The sequence below is a fragment of the Acinonyx jubatus genome, chromosome A2 (assembly GCF_027475565.1).
Source record: "Acinonyx jubatus isolate Ajub_Pintada_27869175 chromosome A2, VMU_Ajub_asm_v1.0, whole genome shotgun sequence".
NCBI classification, from domain to species: domain Eukaryota; kingdom Metazoa; phylum Chordata; class Mammalia; order Carnivora; family Felidae; genus Acinonyx; species Acinonyx jubatus.
Genome location: NC_069383.1, coordinates 52,500,633 through 52,507,513, shown reverse-complemented (window position 1 = coordinate 52,507,513; position 6,881 = coordinate 52,500,633). Strand labels below are relative to the sequence as shown.

The 6,881-nt window shown below is 36.3% G+C and overlaps 1 pseudogene; it reads left to right on the top strand.

Moving 5' to 3' along the window:
* Window positions 1-5,145, top strand: LOC128314989 (tubulin alpha chain-like 3; annotated as a pseudogene).
* The last annotated feature ends 1,736 nt before the right edge of the window (window positions 5,146-6,881 follow it).

Sequence of the window (6,881 nt, the reverse complement as noted above, 5' to 3'; positions counted from 1 at the left end):
ATGCAAAGGCAAGTAGATATGTTCACTGTCCTGTGGGCAGTTTGAGAATGATGCAGTATAATGAGCTATAAGAAAAGCAATAATGTATGTCACTACAAGAAAGAAAGGCAAGAGAAGAATGATAAGGTTGAGGAATAGACATTTGAACCATTTTAGAGGAACAATGGAATTTCACTTGTTTGTAAATGGAGATGGTATTTCAGGCCAAGGGAATTAAAAGAGCTCAAAGAGTAGATTTGGGAAAAGGCAAGAATTTGGCTGGAGTATAGGACATTAATGGGGGAGCTGAGAATGGGCTTGGAAAAGTATTTTGCACATAGATCATAGAGGATTGTGAGTTCTATAAGAGATGAAACTATTAGAAACTTGTGAGCAGCTGAATTGCACAGTCCAGTTTATGTTAGAATAAAGTAGCTAATCAGGATGATTTGGGCAGGGAAATAATGGATGTGAGGAAAGAGTCAAGGATGGCACATTTCACTAAAGTAATTGAGACAAATAAAATGTCCTGTATTAGATCAAGGTACTGAAAAGGAGAGAATTAAGAATATGAACTTTTTCTGAAAAGAAATTTATGGGAAGCTTCTGGTTCATTTCATAGTATCAATGCTAAGTCATTTCAGGGTGTATTTAAATGTCAACATCTGTTAACTCAGCAAGTGACATGCTTTATCATTTCTTAGTTGTTGGTATAACATATCTTCTGTTATTAAAACTACATGTGGAAGCAGTTCTGGATTGGTCAGAGTAAGGACTTCTGAAAATATCCTCCATAAAAGCAATAAGAACACTGGCAGAATATTGTCAAAATCAACTTTTTCAGAACTCTGGGAATTAACCAAGGACTTGCATCAATTTGAAGAACATTTATTCAAGGAGAAACAGCTGAATCTTGGTAAGAATTACAAGCTTTGTCATGTTTTAACTTGTCCTGTTCCCATGCCCCTGCCCCCAGCTCTGCAGTAGCCTCATAAACCAGCAGCCTTACAGTCATGTTAGCTGTGAAAACCAATGGCTTAATAACCAATATTCTCAAAAAGCACCATTGCCAGGAATTGTCACTATTTGACCTATATGGCAGCTCTCTGGGAAAGCCCCATGCACAGGGCTTGTCTTTATTGACCTGAGTCAGAGTTTGCTCAGTGGAAAAACTCTTTTCCCAGGGCATTTGTTGAAAAAAAAGTCATGGCATTTGTTGAACATCACAGCTGCCTGAGGTGGTAACACCTCAACACCTGTTGAGGGAAAACAGTTTAATAGGAAAATCTGGGAATGATGTTAATAGGCTGCTTTGAAAAACTGTAATGAATTCCTGGATTTCTAAAGGCTGTGGACATGTTCAAAGCTGTGTGTATGTCCTGCAAAGACTTTGATCTTTCACACTGGCTGATCTTGAGGTTCTGGAAAACAGGATGTGAAGGCTAAGGCAGAGTTGTAAACTGCCAGGGTGTTGAACATGTGCTCTAAAATACAGCCTCTAAGCAAAGGTTCAGAGGTTTATTGGTTTCAGGCATTTTAAGGAAATGTCTGTCCAATTATTAACTGACCACTAAACAAAGCTCAACATGAAAAGAGTACACATTTCATAGAGTTAGCCCAGGAAAGTCACTTAAGTAAACATCATCATCATTGTTAATAAAAACTGGTAGTGACAATAAACTCTGGGTTGAGAGGGGAAAAAATCTGATTCCACAGTTGGAAATTGCTATATTTAAAATGTCCAGTTTTGAAAACAACAAAAGTGAGCGATGCAAAGAAACAGGAAAGAATGGTCTGTGTGCAAGAAAGAATAAGCAATCAAGAAACACTGTCCAAAGCAAGCCTGGATGTTGAACTTAGTACACAAAGAGTTTAGATCATCTATTATAAATATGTTCAAAGAACTACAGGAAAACATATATAAAGAATTAAAGGAAGGTATGAGAATAATATCTCCCCAAATAATATCAATAAAGAGATATTATAAGAAAGAATCAAATAGAAATTAGGGAGCTGATAAGTATAATAACTGGAATGAAAAATTCATTAGAGAACCTCAAGAGCACATTTGGATTGACAAAAGATCAGTGAATTTAAAGATGAGTCAGTTGAGATTTTCTTGAATGAGGAACAGAAAGAAAAAGAAGAAAACAGAAAAGACTGAGGCTTCAATAGCACTGCTAGGAATTTACCCAAGGAATACAGGAGTACTGATGCATAGGGGCACTTGTACCCCAATGTTTATAGCAGCACTCTCAACAATAGCCAAATTATGGAAAGAGCCTAAATGTCCATCAACTGATGAATGGATAAAGAAATTGTGGTTTATATACACAATGGAGTACTACGTGGCAATGAGAAAGAATGAAATATGGCCCTTTGTAGCAACGTGGATAGAACTGGAGAATGTTATGCTAAGTGAAATAAGCCATGCAGAGAAACACAGATACCATATGTTTTCACTCTTATGTGGATCCTGAGAAACTTAACAGAAACCCATGGGGGAGGGGAAGGAAAAAAAAAAAAAGAGGTTAGAGTGGAAGAGAGCCAAAGCATAAGAGACTCTTAAAAACTGAGAACAAACTGAGGGTTGATGGGGCGGGAGGGAGGGGAGGGTGGGTGATGGGTATTGAGGAGGGCACCTTTTGGGATGAGCACTGGGTGTTGTATGGAAAAAAATTTGACAATAAACTTCATATATTGAAAAAAAAAAAAAGACACCAAAAAAAAAAAAAAAAAAAAGATTGAGGTTTGGGACCACCTTCAAGGATACCAACAGCACAATGGGAGTCCCAGAAAGGAGGGAAAGAGATGGAAAGAATATTTGAAGAAATGGCTGAAAATTTTCCAAATTTCATGAAAATTGTGAATCTGCATATTCAAGTTTAGAAAACTCCAAGTAAGATAAAGTTGAAGAGATCTACCACCAAACATATCATAAGCTATTAAAAGCTAAGCTAAAGTGGGAATCTTGAAAGTAGCAAGAGAAATGACTAATTGAGTACAAGGTATCCTCAATAAGAGTAACAGCTGATTTTTCATCAGAAATAACAGAGGCTAGGGCTGCCTGGGTGGCTCAGTCAGTTAAACCTCCCACTCTTGATTTCAGCTCAGGTCATGATCTCATGGTTTGTGGGTTTGAGCCCCACATCAGACTCTGCGCTGACAGTGTGGAGCCTGCTTGGGATTCTCTCTCTCTCCCTCTCTGTCTGCCCCTGCCCCACTCTTGTGTGTGCACACATGTGCACTCTCTCTCTCTTTCTCACTCAAAACAAATAACCTTAAAAAAAACAGAGGCTAGAATTCATTTGGATGACATATTCAAAATGTTAGAAGAGAACCCTCTCAACCAAAATTTTATATCTAGCAAAAATGAAGGTGTTATTAAGACATTATAACATTAAGACATTGTTACATACACAAAAATTGAGAGAATACCTGCCCTACAAAAAAAATACAGGCCGAAGTAAAGGCACACTAGATAGTAACTTCAATCCATACACAAAAATACAGACACTGGTAAAGGTAACTACATAGGTAAATACAAATGACAATATGTATTTTTGTTTGTAGTTCTTCTGTCTGATTTAAAAGAAAACTACATAAAGCATTAATTATAAAACTGAAGGGGCTTAAAATGTGTAAAGATACAAATTGTATGACAATTATAGCACAAAGGAGAGGGGAGCAAATGGAAATATATTGGGGTAAAGTTTCTGTTTCCTATTGAAATTAAAGCTAGCAAACTAGATTGCTTTAAGTAAGGTTTTAATTGTAATTACTGGGGAAACCATTAAGTAAATAAAAAATGTAAAGGGGAAACAAGGGAATGGTATATTAGAAATATCTAACACTAAAGAAGACAATAGAAAAATTAAGAGAAAGCTTAATATATTTTATTGTACATAAAATGATATATAAAATGTATTTTATGGTATATAAAGTATATTAAGCTTTCTAATCAAAAGATACAAACTGGAAAAGTATATGTAAAAATATCAGATTATGTGCTGTCTTTAGGAGACAATTTAGAATCACTATCACAGGGCAGTGTTGACACCTTCAGATCAACAAGAGGAAATGCCCTTCTGTTAACATTAGCGAAGTTGGTATTCAGATTGGGGGCACTTTCTGGGAATACAGTTGCCTGGAATATGGAATCCAGCCAGGCGACATCATTCTTGACAATAAAAAGCACCAGTTGGAAAAATTAAAATGGAGACTATGAGTGCCTTTTGATACCTTTTTTTGTGAGACAAGAGCTGGGAAGTATGTGCCCAAGGAACCGCTCCCAGATCAAGAACCAACTGTTGTAGATGGAATTCTTACAGGGAAGTACCATTCACTCTTCCACCTAGAGCAGCTTCTTAGCATAACGGAGGGAAGATGCTACAAACAGCCACGCCTGGGTTCACAACTCTGTGGGGTCAGAGATTGTCAGTCTTGAACTAGAGATGATCCAAAAGCTGGCAGGACACTAGAGGACTAAAGGGAAAGGGATTTTTAATTTTCTTAAGCTTTGGAGGAGGTGTTGAATTAGGATTCACATCTCTCTTAATAGTGTGGCTTTTGATAGAATATAGCAGGAAGATTAAATTGGGAGTTCTTTGTGTATCCAGCCCTCAGGATCCCCACTGCTGCAGTAGAGCCTTACAGCTCTATCCTCACCACCCATGACCATCTATGACATGTGCCATCATGTAGTTGGGGTAGAACACCTGTCTTATTACTGCATAAATAGGCTGATAGATCTTCCATTACTGTTTCCCTCTGGTTTGAAGGGTCCTTGAATGTAGACCTAATTGAGTTCCAGACTAACACTGTACCTTATCTGAGAATACATTTCCCCATGACAGCCTTTGCCCTCATCATCTCTGCTGACAAAACCTACTGCAAGTAGATCTCTGTGTCAGTCATACCACTATTTTCTTTAAGTTCTCTAGCCAACCAGTCAAGTGTGATTTTCAACTTGGCAAGTATATGGTCTGCTGCTTACTATACAGAGGGGATATGGTCCCTAAGGATGTGAATGCTGCAATTACAGCCATGAAGTCAAGGAACTCTGTTCAGTTTGTAGATTGGTTTCCAGCTAGTTTCAACAACCATCCAGCCTTGATGCCAGGAGGCAATGTGACCAGAGTGCACACTGGGATATCTGCTTGCTGAGCAACACCATGGAGGCCTGTAGACCTAATGGACAGCAGGTTACTTAAAAAAGAAGTAAGAGGTCAATCAAAAACTAACCTAATGTAATCTTAGTTTCTATCTAGTTAACAACTAGAAGGAGATGAGCAAAATAAAGCCAAAACAAGACGAAGAAAGGAAATGTGAACCAAAATAAAGAATAGAAAAACAATAAAGAAAATTCGTGAAACCAAAAGTTGGTACTTAGTAAACGTCAACAAAATTGACAAAACTTCAACTAAACTGACCGAGAAAAAGAAGACTCCAGTTATTAAAATCAGAAATGAAAAAAATTTCACTGTAGACCTTACAGAATTAAAAAGGATTATAAGGGAGTACTATTAACAACTGTATGCCAACAAATTAGATAACATAACTGAAATGGACAAATTCCTAGACCTGTGAAACTGACACTAGAAGAAGCAGAAAATCTGAATAGATAATGAGGAAAGAGAGAGAATTAGTAATTATAAAATTCTTACAAAGGAAACGTCAGGCTAAGATCACTTCATGGTGAATTGACCAGACATTTAAAGAAGAGGTTTCAGTTTTTTCCTTGTAATTGATTTCCAGTTTCATCGTGTTGTGGTTGGAAAGATGCTTGATATGATTTCAGTTTTCTTAAATTTATTGAGGGTTGTTTTGCAACCTAACATGACCTATCTTGGAGAATGTTTCATGTGCATTTGAAACAAATATGTATTCTTTTTTTGGATAGAATGTTCTTTATTTATCTGTTAGTCTATTTGGTCTAATGTGTTGTTTAAAAACACTCTTTCCTTATTGATTTTCTGTGTGGGTGATCTATCCATTGATGTATGTGGAGTGTTAAAGTTTCCTACTATTGTATTACTGTCAATTTCTCCTTTTATGTCTATTAATATTCACTTTTAAGTATTTAGGTGCTTCTATGTTGGGTATGTAAATCTTTACAATTGTTATCTCCTCTTATTGGATTGATCCCTTTATCATTATGTAATATCCTTTGTCTCTTGCTACAGTCTTTGTTTTGAAGTCTATTTTGTCAGGGTGCCTGGCTGGCCCAGTCATTGGAGCATGTGACTCTTGATCTCAGGGTTGTGAGTTCAGGCCCCATGTTGGGCATGGAGCCCACTTTTTTTAAAAAAAAGTCTATTTTCTCTGATAAGTATTGCTATCCTGTTTTATGTTTTTTCATTCTTTCACTTTCAGTCTGTATGTGTCCCTAGGTCTGAAGTAAGATTCCTGCAGGCAGCATATAGATGGGTCTTGTTTTTTAAAGCATTCTACCACCCTGTGGTTTTTTTATTAGAGCATTTAGACCATTTACATTTAAAGTGATTATGCATGGGTATGTACGTATTGCCATTTTGTTAATTGTTTTCTGGTTGTTTTGTAGTTCTTTCTTCCTTTCTTATCTTATTCTCTTCCCCGAAGTTTGATGGCTTTCTTGAGTGTTATGCTTAGCTTTTTAACTCTTTATTTTTTATGTATCTATTATAGGTTTTGTGATTACTGTGAGATTCATATGTAACATCCTATAGCAGTCTATATTAAATTGATGGTTGCTTAAGTTTGAACACATTCTAAAAGCACTACATTTTTAATTTTCCTTCCATGTTTTATATATATTGTTATATTTTACATTTTAAAATTTTGTGAATTCATAAATATAATTGATTTTACTACTTCTTTTAACCTTCATAGTAGCTTTATAAGTGATTGATCTCCTACCTTTA